At 39.2% G+C, this 15,084-nt stretch overlaps 1 pseudogene; it reads left to right on the top strand.

Annotated features, from left to right (window-relative positions):
• The window catches only part of LOC148741116 (angiopoietin-related protein 7-like), a 12,360-nt pseudogene extending 268 nt beyond the window's left edge, over positions 1–12,092 (top strand).
• Positions 12,093–15,084: the final 2,992 nt, after the last annotated feature.

Genomic DNA, 15,084 nt, shown 5'->3' with positions numbered 1-15,084 from the left:
CGTCAGATTCAATAAACGACAAAGGGAAAAATGTTTGCGAGATGTGACTTCGTTAAGTGTTTTCCAAAGTTCAGCAGAGTTGCCACTGTTTTTCTGAATAAGGTCCCGAAAATAAGTAGCTTTGCTTTCCCTGAGTTGTTTGTTCACTAGCGACTTGAGAGTCTTAAATTTTTTCCACATGAAAGGACAGTTTGATCTGATTGCTTTGCGGGGATAAAAATCACGTTCTCGCCTGGCGGTGGAAAGGTCGAGCGTTAACCAAGGAGCACTAGAACCTTTAACTCGTTGTTTCTCTATGGGTGCGTGACGGTCAGCGACGTCTGTGAACAAAGTAGACCAGCTAGGTAGAAACAGCAGAGTCAATGTCTGAGATGTCGATTAAATGACAGTTGACTTCATCAAGCTCTTTAATAAAATCGTCCTTGCAATAATGTTTATAGGATCTAAACTCAATAAACCTCGAGGGAGCTTTCTTCACACCACCTTTGATAACGCAGAAAATGACTGAATGGTCATTGATGGGCAGGTAAATAACACCACTATCAACAATCTTGCGACTGTTCACGAACAAGACATCAATTAGAGATGATGAGCTCACATATATCCTGGTTGGTTCAACAATAAGCTGCTCCAAATGATAAGTGTTTGCAAGTCTAACGAGCTTTTGTTTCGAGGTTGACTGAGTTGAAGAGCGACCAGCTTGAAAGTTGACATTTAAGTCTCCAAGTAAAACAATTTCCGCTCTAGTAGGGATAGACGACAAGGCAGAATCCAAAGTAAGAATAAAACCCTCATTTAAAGGGCCAGGGGGTCTGTAGACTGACAAAATAAACAACGGCTTGCAGTTAGCGCGGTATACTTCAACAAGACACGACTCGGCGATTGAGGGCAAGTCAGGTCTGACGCGATAAGGGATTCCGTCGCGAATAAATATCATAGATTAAAAACTTTTCTTTTTAGAAAAGCCTTTTATAATTAATATTAGCTGTCTTAAGCGTTAAAGTGGCACTACGACGAAAATTTTTGTCCCTGGTTTTGACATTTTTTAGCGCGAATCAAGTTAATATGGTTAGAATTGTACTATGCGATAGTTTTTAGGTCGATGGAAGCGAAATACACCTTGATATAGCTGGCCGAAATTCATGAAAAACCCGTCCGCCATTACTCAGCTCGCAACCAAGAGCCAGCGACTGAACTGAAAAGCGGTTTTACACATGAGTTGGCCTGTGACGTCATATGCGCACTTTCGCATCATGCTTCGTGCGTTGTGAGAGCTTCCACAGTGGAAATTCTAGGCGTTTTATAAGATGTATTCTTCCTCGAATTCTTCTTCCAAATTGCGTACAAATTTAGCCACGTTTTTTAGGTCGAGCTGCGCATATGACGTCACTTCCGAAGGGCTCCAACTAGTGCCAACTCTTTTTGCCACACTCGGCCATTTTTGAATTGAGTAATGGCGGGCGACCAAAAACGAAAAACAAGATTGAAATAATCATACTTCCCGTGAGAATTTTGCGATTAAACTTGGCAGGGTAAGTGTTTCTTACTTCTAGTTTCCAGAAGTGAAAAGAAAAGGCAATGCGAAATTTTGATCATAGTGGCACTTTAATGTTAAAGTTTTTGTAGGCGCCTTTGAACAGTAGGATACTGGCGCGGTATAAATCTTTTATTATTATTATTAGAGAACCAGCCCGGAATCTGAATTTTAAAATTCTTTATAATAGTGTTCAGCCAGGTTTCAGAGATCGTGAAGACATCAAACGGTTTGTCTTAAAAGCAGTTTCAGATCGTCCATCTTACCAAGTATGCTTCGTACGTGGAAATGAGCAATTTTCAACCCACGACAATGAGGAAAATTGGCCGAAACATCACCTAGGTTGTTCATTACTGGACCAGGATTTGTTTCGACGTCATTAAATAGACTGATAAGGAATAGCGCTAATATAGACTTCTGGAACAAATGTAGACAAAGCAGAAGATTCAATCATTGGCGTTGTAAGGCTAATAATAATAATAATAATAATAATAATGATAATTATATAAACACCTTTATTTAGACACGATAATGTTTAAAGCTGAACAGCTTGTGGGTTCATGTGTAACTGCAAATAAACTCTAAATTAAATAAATTCAAATCATGATGGTTTTTGAGGAGAGGAGAAAACCGGTCTACCCGGAGAAAAACCTCTCGGAGCAGAGTAGAGAACCAACAAACTCAATCCACTTACGACACCGGGTCCGGGAATCGAACCCGGGACACACTGGTGGAAGGCGAGCGCTCTCACCACTACGCCAACCCTACTCCCCTGCTCCGAAATTTCAGGTCACAAAATCGTCTTTGCAACAAATAGCATTACGTTTAGAGATACTTTCTTGTTTCTTTGTTTATAAAAGCATCATGCCATCGAGTTAAGTTACGAATTTTACCGTAGAACTGGCTCCTGACTCCTTGATATATTTTCTGAACATCATCAAGACTCAACCGATATATTTTATCAGTCTGGGCAATAGAAAGTTTGTCTATACAATGACGTCATGAAACAGCGTCACGGTTGAAGTTTCAAAAACCTAGCCGAGCCTTACATATTAGTCCACAGGCGGCCCAGGCTCTGTCACAGGCTCTGTCACAGGCTCTGTCACAGGCTCTGTCACAGGCTCTTTTACAGTGGATTATTATAGAGTTTGTATAGTGGTTCAGTTGGACTTGCTTTTGAGCTCCGTAAATTTAAAGTTGTGTGAAATAATCAAAGAAATAAAGTCTTACCTTCATACAGAGTAGTCTGTGCTGTTCTTGTCGCGATTTGAGGCCGTTTTGCTGTGTTTCAGCTTAACGTCCTAGCACTACCAAATAAAAGGGAAGGTAGGAAAGCTCTGTCTCACACACGCTCGCCAAAATCGCTCGGAAAACACACTTAAATACTTCCCCTTGAATCGAGACTTGGCAGCACGAAAGCCAAATAGTTGCCCTTCAAGTTCACTAAAACAAATCCCACAAAAGCTGGGTTGTCGAGCAACCAACCCAGCGAAAATCTCAAATTGACCACCATTTCAACGCCATTAGAATGCGCGTCGGTCAAATCCTGTGCAGTCAAAAGTTCGTTACGACGCGGTCAGCCTGGGCACTAGCAAAATTAGGCCAAACGGGTAGCCCCACGATATGAATGATTAGTCAGAAATAAATACCAACCCACACATTTTGCTAAATGGCTATTGTCAACTATTCGTCAGGCGGCGTGCGCACTTTGATTGCGTTGCATCATGGTCGTAAAACAAAAATTGAGACATATGCGTCTTGTCGCGTTGGAGTGAACTTCTTTGGTGGCAGCGAGATAGCGTGAATATACGTGGATTGTAATAGAGATTCACTGTCGGTTGCCGTTCCTTCGAAAGTTAAAAGGTTTGACGGGCTTGCGCGGCTCCTGTCATCCCTCCGCCACGAATTCGTTCTCAGGAGGCAACTGACGTTATTTAGAAAAATTCCAAACTACAATCTGCCTAAGAATCTGGACACCAATGGCAACAGTTACACTCACAACTGATGGCAGGATGGATAATGTCAGAATCAGAAATTATATTTCTAGAAACAAGTTATTTAACAGGGAATGGACCCTCAACATGCAAACCCATTTTAAAGATACAGAGACCTTGTAATACATGAACTTTTTCCTCCTAGCGTAAATACGGGATTTGTAAAAGGAGAAGCCCCACGCCCCATAAGAACGAATTTGTCGCGCTCCACGTTTAGTAAAAACGTACAGAGTTTCAAAATACCCTTCGAGAATAGAGGAAACCTATATGAGGGTTTTGAGAAACGCATCTCTGGCGTTATTACTTCAGGAGAGAAGTATATTCTGAAACAAAGAAAATAGCGCGCGCACGGAAGAAAATATTGCCTTTTGTAAGACAATCTCATCCGGCAGTTGCCAAAGCTCATGAACATAAAGATGGGGAAATAACACCTCAAAACTGACCCTTATTAGGGGCCGACCATTTAACTTTTGAGGGGGTTGGGTGATTTCTGATCATCTGCTGGGCAGGATATTTTTTCTGTTCTAAATGCTCTTTTTTCTGTTACATTTGGGCTGCATGCAATTTATTCTTCCAACAAGCGCTTGCAGGAAAGATTTTTTTCAAAATCATCCACCCCCCTCAAGAGTTAAATGGTTGGCCTCTTATCAAATCGTAAAGGAAAGTTATCAAGAGTTATCCTAACAAGAGCTAAAGTAGGAGACGCACAGGCCTATCAACACCTTTCCGCGGTCGAGTGCTTTTTGCTTTCCGGCTTTCCAGCGTGTCGTCTCACACAATGTAGAGTTTTTCATGGATCAAGTGACTCTTTTCATTGCTCTAATTAAACTGTCCTTCATTCGATGATCAAGATAGAAGATTTACCACACAACACTCGCGATTAGTTAATTTTCCTTCACTTAGGAATGTAGATTTACAACACGATTGATAAATGTCCTTGCAGTAGTAATACTATGTAACGCAACACACTAAACGCAACAATGGGCCTTTTCGCTCCACAAAAGGGTCTCAAACTCTGACAAAGCGCGTGTAAGCGCGTTTTGTCAGAGCTGTTGAAGAAGGATCAAAGTGGCCATCCAAATCTTTGAAAGGCTTCCAACTACCACGAATTTGACCTTCTCGAAAACCGGTCTCAAATTACATGCTAAAGAACAGTGCTTGCGTTTGTCCTTGAGAACGATGATACGTGACAAAAACGCACGAAAAATTCTTCTACACATTCAAAATATATCAAATTATATTAACCCATAGTGAAAGGAAAAAGAAACGGCCTAACGTTTGCGGAATATTCATTCAAACTCTTCCCATTTCTACCGCTTTTACACGAGCGTCACGTTTCTGCTCCCCTTAAGTCGGAGGGTCAGTTTCCTTTGCAAGCAAAGCTCCTTTATTTTCTGTTTGTTTTTTTTTTTTTGTTGTTGTTATTCTTTTATATCTTATCAACAAACATCTGCGAGTGATGAATTATTCCTATTGAACATACAGGTTAAGTGAAAGGGTATTTTTTTTTTCTTTCTCCTAAAAGCCTGAGATTCAATTTCCTTCGCACGCAAAGTTCATTTAGCATTTGTCTCCTTGTTTTTTTTGTTTTTTGTTTTGTGTCATCAATAGATATTTGTCATGGAACATATTTGTTAGGAACATAGAGGTTATGTGAAAGTGTAGTCGTCTCTTTTCTTTCAGTATCCACTTCCGCTTTACTTTTTGTCTTTTAGAAGTTGTAAGGTCACCTATATCTCTGTACGCAAGGCTCTTTCAATAATATGATTATTCATCGTCGCATATCCACGAGGGATGAGATATTCCTATAAAACCATGATACTCTATCTCCATTTCGCTTTCTAGTCTGAAGGTCACACAATTTTCTGCACGCCAGCTTAAGCACTCTTATTTTATTATTATTTTTTTTCAAATACCGACTGAATCATTGTTAGATTAATAGTTTGGTATAAAAAAAGATGACATTATCACCAAAGAGAACTAGTATGTGGTAATTGTGGTATCAAGACAGCTGCATCCCTGGAGTGCATGAGGTGACACAGGTCCGCAGATGCATCACTATAAAGGCTGGGTACGCACTGGGTACGCACCAAGTCTAGTCAGTAGCGTAGACAGGTGAATTTCTTTCTTTTTTTTTTTTGTGGCCAAGTCAGAAGTAATTCTATCTTGGTGGAGGATAGAGGGCTGCTGATAAAATTTCTGAAATCTGTCGAATACAATATCCTTACTTCATTTCGAAAAAAATGTAATAGTTGTAAAAGTCAAAATTTCTCATAATATCTTACACAAAACTGCGAAAAAAGGTGTCAAACAATTACCCGACTACACACGAGAGAAATAATCTTACTTACATATTCCTGCTCTCTTGTTTTCCTTTGAAAAATTTACTTCCAATTGAATCTGTCCAAGTTGTTCTTGCATCTCTTTCAGTGAGCCTCCTTTGTCGATTTGGCAAGGCATCGGGGCTGCATGTTTCGAAGCAAAGAGACTTGTCATCACCGCCGCCCAGTTAGCCCAATGGATAGTGCACTGGACTGTTGTGCGGGAGGTCGAGGGTTCGAGCCCCAGCCGAACCAACACTCAAGGTCTTAAAACAATTGAGAAGAATTTGCTACCTTTCCATAACATCTAGAAATGGTTAGATATTCTAGTCTTTTCGGGTAGGGTCGAATGTATGAAGGTCCCGTCTCCTGCAGGGTTGGGGGTAGGAGACGTTAATTTCCCACGTACGAGATTACTGTGTGATGGATGTCCTCCCCGGGGTGGGATGGTGGGTACAAAGGGGTTAGGTGTCAATTGGGACGATAGTCCTGTTCCTTTCTCCTGCCACTCCCATGGCGAATGGATTAAACTTAAAACTTAAAAAGCGCCACCAGCAGTAAAGGGGAAGTTAATTAGGGAAACAGACGTCATTCTGATGCGTGAAGCCTGATCCAATTCAGTAAAAGCTGCACTGATCGGTTGCAATATAGTTTCAGACTGTAAAATTTAATAAATGAATGGATGAAAAAATCAGACAGTAATAAGATTAAATAATTCGGCTAGGAATGGGGTGCTTACTAGCAAGGGAAGCAGCCCTCCAAATGTGAAATAGAAATTGTCTGCAGGATTACCGAGTTCAATTGCACGCCTTCAGGTAGATCGATAGATCTTAAACTCTACACGAGCAGAGTGCATCCCAACCTATTAAGCATACCCTGTACCAGGCACCTAGAGTACAGACATGTAATTAGGAAATGGTCTGTTGCCAGCAGTTGTATCAAATGTTTTACACTTCCTGCCTCCCCTCTTTGTTTGATTTACATTGTATTCCTCATATTATTTTCTGCGAGTTGCTCCAGATTAATTTCACTTTTGTTTTTTGTTTTTGTTTTTTTGCCTGTCTCATCACTGACATTTTACTTGAGTCTTTATGATTATTAAGAATAAAGCTGTCATGTTGGTGCCAGCTTTCATGTTTGTTATCAGATCACGGTGTTTGAGAAGCTCTCAGAGAACGGTCGGAGCAAGAATTATCCGCACAGTGAATAGCTATAAACTGGAAAACAGTAGATTACTTTGGGGATCGACAGCGATTTGACAAATATCAGTGTCAAACTGGAAGAACTTAGTGCGCAAACTCACAACATGACTTAACCTTTTAAACTCATCGGAAATCTATGCCTTTAATCAGTCACCTTGAGTAGCCTTAAGGAGGAAGTTGTATAAACGTGATCATCTAGAAGCTGGTTGAGGCAACACAATAAACAGTATCCCGCCGTAAACAGTGCCTCTTCAATAACTTCCGTTTAAGGTCATGGACCACACAGGCCATGAGAAGAACAAGATGAAAGAGTAACATTTGGTAGTCAGGTTATTGTGGACCTAATGTGTAGCTTAAGAGGATACACAAACATAACAGAGACAACGGTGTACGTAAATGATTAGAAAAACGTGATTAAAAAGCTAGATTGCGCGACTTCGGATCCAAAACAAACAAGATACGATGTAAGAGACGTCTAAGTGGCATTGTAATCGCGAACTCCATCTGAAAGGACGTGGGAAAAAAGACATCATTAAGCTCTGACAAAAGGCAAGGGGAAATAAGAAGTAGATATTTTTCATGTAATGGGTATTCGGAAATTACTTGGCTTTCTGAGAAAAAGCCCAAGTTTAAAACTCGGTCGCGGTCGTCGTCTATCTTTAGAAAAAACACTTCCGGCGTTTCCGCGCAGGCGCTGTTTATCAGACAATCAAAACAGAAGTCCTCCGAGAGGATTTTTCGGTTACTGGTTGTTGTTCTTGTTTTTATTATTTTTGTTTTATTTTGTTTTGTTTGTTTTAAAAATAATAATTTAATATTTATATCGCGCAAATTAGCATTTGAATATGATCAAATACGCATCGTAGCAGTTTTCGAGAGACTTTGGCTGGACTGCATCAGCAATTTACAAACAATCGAAGGAAACTGATTTGAAGATGCCCCCTTCCCTCCCCCCCCCCCCCTCCCACCCAATTCTCAGTAAACAGGCCAGACCACATCACAGTAATCGACCCACAGAGTGGGTTCTTTAACGTCCCCTGCCTCACCTAATTTTGCCGTTGTTGTTGTTGTTTTGTCTTTTTCAACGGGTAAAACCAAAATTCGATTTGGCATGTTTCTGTAAAACAAAACTCCATTTCACCTTGAAATGTGATGTATGAACGATATGAAAAAAACATGGATTGGAATCAACGACGTACTGAACCGAAACAAAAGAAAATCAAAACCCATTGTTGGCCTTAAACGACTAAACGGGAATGGTATGACGTGTAACCCAGCGGAATTGCCGAACGTACTAAACGATTTCTTTTCTAGTACGGTTGGCCAAAAGCTAGCGGCAAATGTACAAGATAGTAATTATCACTATAACGAATACTTAACAAATATCAATTTCACCACTTCCTATCTCTTTGAACCAGTCATTTCATCAGATATCGAACTAGAAATCTCGGTTTTACCACCAAACAAGGCTTATGGACTATATTCATGCCCTATTCGTGTTTTGAAATGTGCAAAGAGCATACTCGCTTCACCACTAGCTGAGCTTATCAACCTCTCTGTCCAAAGTGGAAAATATCCTTCGAAACTAAAACATGCAAAAGTTATCCCGATATACAAGGGCGAAGATGTGACCGACCCTAGCAACTACCGTCCTATTTCACTAATCTCCGTCTTCAATAAAATATTTGAAAAAATTATGTACAACCGATTGAAATCATACATCGAATAAAATGAACTATTATTTGAAGCCCAGTATGGCTTCAGAGAGAAATTTTCCACTCAGCATGCAATTTTGGACACAGTGAATACACTACAAACTAATATGGACAAGAAAATGTTCACATGTGGTATTTTTCTCGATTTTAAAAAAGCGTTTGATACTGTCAATCACACTATTCTACTTGATAAATTGCACCATTATAGGATAAGAAGTATTGTACATGAGTGGTTCTCGTCGTACTTAACTAATCGAACGCAAAAAGCGCATATTGATAATGGCCATATTTCATCTAAGAAAAACTCGGTAACTGGAGTTTCACAAGGATCTGTGTTAGGCCTCTTACTTTTCTTGATTTGTATTGATGACATTTATCTTTGTAGCAATAAACTTGGTTTTTATCTGTTTGCTGATGACACAAGCCTGTTATGTGCTGACAAGGACTTGAAATCCGTGGAAACCGTAGTTTATATGAGCTAAAATATGTTTGTGATTCGCTTAATGCTAATAAACTAACCATTAACGTGAAGAAATAAAATTTTGCCGTTTTTAGGCCAGCACAAAAAAGAATTAATCATCAGCTATGTAGAAGAATAATGAATAACAACAACAATGGATTCACACTTCTTGAATACAAAGATGATGTAAAATTTTTGGGTGTACTAATTGACAAGATCTTAACCTGGAGGCCTCATATTGATCATATTGCTTCGAAGATTAGCAAAATAGTCGGTATAATTGCTGGGCTTAGACGTCATGTACCTTTAAGTACCCTTCTTTAAATTTACCGTTCGCTGATTTTTCCCTACACGCTCTACGGTATAGCTGCTTGGGGCCAGGCAGCTCAGAGTGATTTAAAAAAGATTCTCACCTTACAAAAGCGTGCACTCCGATTGATTTTCTTCTCCAGAAAAATATCTCATGCTATCCCTCTTTTTATAACTTCGAGTATCCTACCCATTAATATGCTCTATTTTGAAACCATTTCTGCCATAATGCATGACGTTTCTACTAGCTCTACACCTAGGAATATTCGCGAACTTTTTATTAATTCATTTGACGTCCATACATATAACACGCGTTTTTCTTCCACAGAGAATTTTTATGTACAGAGATCTAGATTGCATGTGAAATTGAAGTCTTTCTCTGCGTTTGGTGCGAGGTTATGGAACTGTCTAAACCCTGACTTGCGTAAGCTCACGAAAAGAGCATTTAAAAGGAAAATTCATAAGTTGCTTTTGACTATACTTGGGATTGAGGACTATTATGAGATAGAATAAATATATGAAAATCATATATTTTGAACTGCGGTATTTGATACGTATGATGCACGATCCTCGCAGTAGATAGCGCTATTTAAGCAATAGCGAAAATCAGACCTGAAAAAAATCAGGCCTGTACGGGACTCGAACCACTGACCTCTGCGATACTAGTGCAGCGCTCTTACCAATTGAGCTAACAAGCCAACTGAGAGCAGGCCGTTAAGTTGATTTGTAATGAACCCGTGAAAGTGATAAATGAGATAGAATAAATATATGAAAATCATATATTTTGAACTGCGGTATTTGATACGTATGATGCACGATCCTCGCAGTAGATAGCGCTATTTAAGAAGTTTCTTTACCACAATAAACTTAAGAGATTTTAATCATGCCTGTATTTGATTATTATGTCTTGTTTTAACTCACTAGTAATTTTATTGTATTTAATTAGTATGACAACTGTACGTATCTTTTAGCTTATAATGTAGTAAAATTTTTTTTTTCAGGTCTGATTTTCGCTATTGCTTAAATAGCGCTATCTACTGCGAGGATCGTGCATCATACGAGGACTATTATGTTGACGCCCATTTACTATATTGAAATTCATTACCAATGATTATCGAAAATTATAACTGCAGTACTTCGCTCACATCCGTATATCACAATTCTCTCCTCTCCACTTTCTAGTCTGCTCTGCCTGTATTTGATTATTATGTCTTGTTTTAACTCACTAGTAATTTTATTGTATTTAATTAGTATGACAACTGTACGTATCTTTTAGCTTATAATGTAGTAAACTAATGCAAGGCCTATAACCCCAATAATATTGTAGTAATGAAATCTCTTTAGTTTATTGTAAAATCTCTTAAGTTTATTGTGGTAATGAAACTTCTTTAGCTTGTAATGTGTAGTATTTACTTATTTATTACTACCACCCGCCAAGACTAGCTAATGCTTTATGCGGGTTGTGCAAATTTGCTTGATTACTCCCTATTACAGCACGTGAAGCCAACGAGATTAAACTCAGGTCATGGTTTGTTTTCACTGTCAAATATTTTTTTTAGCACAATTATCGTGTAATGATTAAGCTAGCTATTATATTTGAAACTTATTTCCTGTTTTTTAACGTCTTTCTTTTCACTTATCACTGGCATCTTTTGTTTCACAGCTAATTGTGCTGAGCTGTACAAGGATGGAAAAACAACCAGCGGTGTCTATACGATTGACCCTGATGGTCTAGGTGCCTTCAATGTGTACTGTGACCAGAACACAACTGGAGGAGGATGGACAGTAATCCACAAGAGACTGAACGGCTCCGTCAGTTTTTATCAAAGCTGGTGCAAGTACAAGAATAGCTTCGGTGATCCGAATGGCGAGTATTGGTTAGGACTGGACAAGATGAACCGCCTTACTTGGAGAACAAAGAACACGCTTCGAGTAGATCTGGAAATTGCACTTAATCGTTTTTACGCCGAATACGACTTGTTCGTGGCTGAGTCGGAATTGAAAATTATTAGTTGATTGTTGGAGAGATCTCTAGAGGTAGATTACTTTTCAAGTCATAACTACTATGAATATTGAATATGCTATGAAATACTATAGTTTCAGGCCGTGGGGCTTCATCAAACTCTTGAAATGCTGACATCTCCACGGCAGTGCAGTTTGTGTCTCATGATGGTTCTCTTTATCTTGAAGTGTTTTTCTCCTCGGTATGATAAAATTCGTTTTCGCTTTAAAAGCTTTCGTTGTCTGAATAAACTACCTTGATTATATATGTATATATATTCTTTCTTTCTCTCCCTCTTTCTGAAGGATATGCTAAAGATTCTTTTGATGGAAATAACCAGGCCCAATTTTCAACCATAACTAAAAGCAACACGACCTTTTCTAAAACACTTGGAGCCTGGTGGTTTCCTAAAGATTCAGATGACTATGGTTACTCGAATCTCAGCGGTAATATCAACAAAAGAATGGTATGATGTGGGATAGCTGGAGTAAAAGCCCGGACGTATGTGCCACCAAAGTTGAGATGAAGATCAAGCCAGATTGTTCAGAACAATAATCTATTTCAAACGTATGAAACTGTTTTTAAAAGTTTACAATAAAGTTTATATTCTTTTATGATTATAGTTTTTTACTTAAGTAAATGGCAGATGCGTTAAAAATCAAAGCACAGGGACTTATCAACAAATCGATCACAATTTTCCGTTGCGGTATATAGATCTTATTAACCAAGGGCGAGGGCCGTACTGGGAGAATATCGGCCCGAGGTCTTGACAGTACGGACCGAGCGCAGCGAGGTCCTTACAAAAAAGACCGAGGGCCGATATTCTTCTAGTAAGGTCCCGAGCAAGCTTGGTTAATAAGAGATTTATTTATATGAGAACGATCCTTCGCAGTAAAGCACTATTTGAGCAATAGTGAAAATCAGACCTGAAAAAAATTTCAGGCCTGTACGGGATTCGAACCACTGACCTCTGCGATACTAGTGCAGCGCTCTACCAATTGAGCTAACAAGCCAACTGGGAGCAGGCCATCAAATTAATTCGATATAAACCCGTAGATGATAAATCAAACAACAACAAACATATGAAACATATGTGTGAACTGCGGTTATGAGACGTATATGAGAACGATCCTTCGCAGTAAAGCACTATTTGAGCAATAGTGAAAATCAGACCTGAAAAAAATTTCAGGCCTGTACGGGATTCGAACCACTGACCTCTGCGATACTAGTGCAGCGCTCTACCAATTGAGCTAACAAGCCAACTGGGAGCAGGCCATCAAATTAATTCGATATAAACCCGTAGATGATAAATCAAACAACAACAAACATATGAAACATATGTGTGAACTGCGGTTACGAGACGTATATGAGAACGATCCTTCGCAGTAAAGCACTATTTGAGCAATAGTGAAAATCAGACCTGAAAAAAATTTCAGGCCTGTACGGGATCGTTCTCATATACGTATCATAACCGCAGTTCACACATATGTTTCATATGTTTGTTGTTGTTTGATTTATCATCTACGGGTTTATATCGAATTAATTTGATGGCCTGCTCCCAGTTGGCTTGTTAGCTCAATTGGTAGAGCGCTGCACTAGTATCGCAGAGGTCAGTGGTTCGAATCCCGTACAGGCCTGAAATTTTTTTCAGGTCTGATTTTCACTATTGCTCAAATAGTGCTTTACTGCGAAGGATCGTTCTCATATACGTCTCATAACCGCAGTTCACACATATGTTTCATATGTTTGTTGTTGTAAGAGATTTATTATACGACTGAAGTTCAAAGGGACACAAGTGCGGTATCATTCGGGACCATTCGGGACAGTGCCCGGTCCAATACTGAGAGAATATTGACCGGCAATAGAGCATTTTGATTGGTTGATTTTAGTTATTGGCCCTCTGACTGCCCGAGTCGTGTAAGTAACCTTATTGATCATAGAAATGACGTTAACACTGTCCGATTAATAAGGAGAGCCTTGTAGTTTCAGTGCAAAGTTTTAAACCTCTTTGACTTCATTTCTTTGATCAATGAGTTTATAGACAACGGAAAATTGAGGTCGACTTGTTGTTTGCAATATAATTTAATCTTCAATGCAAGCTTTAATGCGCCAAAGTTTTCGGAAAATCTCGCGCGTATGTCATGTTCATTCGCTGGGTTGTCCTTTAAGCCGTTCTTGTTGCTTTAATTTGTGTCATGTGATGACTTCTTCAATTAAATACTACGAAATAATGGATGACAATAGACTTTATCATCCTGAAATTTCATCGCCAACTGAGTTTTAATCTTTCTGCCCTCTGGTTTTGTAAATATTTCTACGGGTCATCTTTTTTTCAACGATGCAATCCGAGAACCGGCCGGCTTTCTATTAATGAAGATTTTTCCTCCGCCTCTTCTCCCACCTCGACAAGTTCTTCAAAAACTTCTCCAAGTACACCGATCTTAAGACTAGGATATTCGCCACTGTCCCTATTTCAGAAATGCTTTGAAATGATTTGTTTTTTTCTGCGACATCACTAGTACTGTAGAGCGTTGGGCTATATGTTACGTCATTCACTTTTATCGTCGATAACCGTATTGACCTTAATTCTCGACCAACGAGGGCACGAGAATTGCTACAGTTATTGTACAGAAAATGAGTAAATAAAACTTCGAGGTCATGAGAATGAAGGAAACGATCACCCTCTTGAAAAACTGTCGATTCAGGAACCCTCTGGATAACAGCCTTTGTGCTGAATGGGCTACCCTGTTTAAATAAAGTTTACTTACTTTGTACCACCATCCTCCTTTACGTTTCTCGTTGCACTTGCCAAGTGCCAAAAGGGAAGTTCTTATGGAAACCAAAAGAATCAAACCTGACAATGCCGTCTGTTGAAAAATTAATAAATATAAATTTGAAAACACCAAGTTTATAACTTAGAAAAATTCAATGAAGCTTTAAGTTATATGTTTGTCGTTGTATAAAAAATATAAAAAAAAAAAATAGAACACGAACATGCAAATCAGGTGTTATCAAATGATTTAATCTAGCAAGGGAAATAACTTTTACATATGATAAAGCATTATCTCTGATATACAGAAGAAACTTTGATTACACCGGTACAAGCAGAAATGCAACAGAGTCGCAGGCAGGTGAGCTGGTGAACTAGTTTCCGAGCGGTGTACATCCCACATTAGGGACTTTAAGCAGTCAGGACGGCAACGCCACGGAAGACGTCGATCAAAAAATGAGTTTCTACTTTCAGTTAGTATTTTGAAAATGGCTGGATGTGTTTACCGTCTCATAGGGCGCCAGACCTAATACTCAACATAACGCATTAAAGAAGCGTCATTCCACTAATTTATTCATGTTTTTCTCGTTGCCATGCACCCACCAATACCGTAGCTCCATTTTCTGCCTTTCAAAGCACACACAACCCACAATTCCTCTATTCGCTCCGACGAAGGGCTAACGCTCGAAACGTCAGCATTAAAGAAGCGTTGAGTTCCAAATGTAAATTAAAATCATTTGCCGCCGCGGTTTCGCTTCACAGACGACGCAAATTTTG

Source organism: Stylophora pistillata, chromosome 1, assembly GCF_964205215.1.
Source record: "Stylophora pistillata chromosome 1, jaStyPist1.2, whole genome shotgun sequence".
Taxonomy (NCBI): domain Eukaryota; kingdom Metazoa; phylum Cnidaria; class Anthozoa; order Scleractinia; family Pocilloporidae; genus Stylophora; species Stylophora pistillata.
Note: the sequence above shows the minus strand (reverse complement) of the source record. Positions and strands in the feature narration are given on the sequence as shown.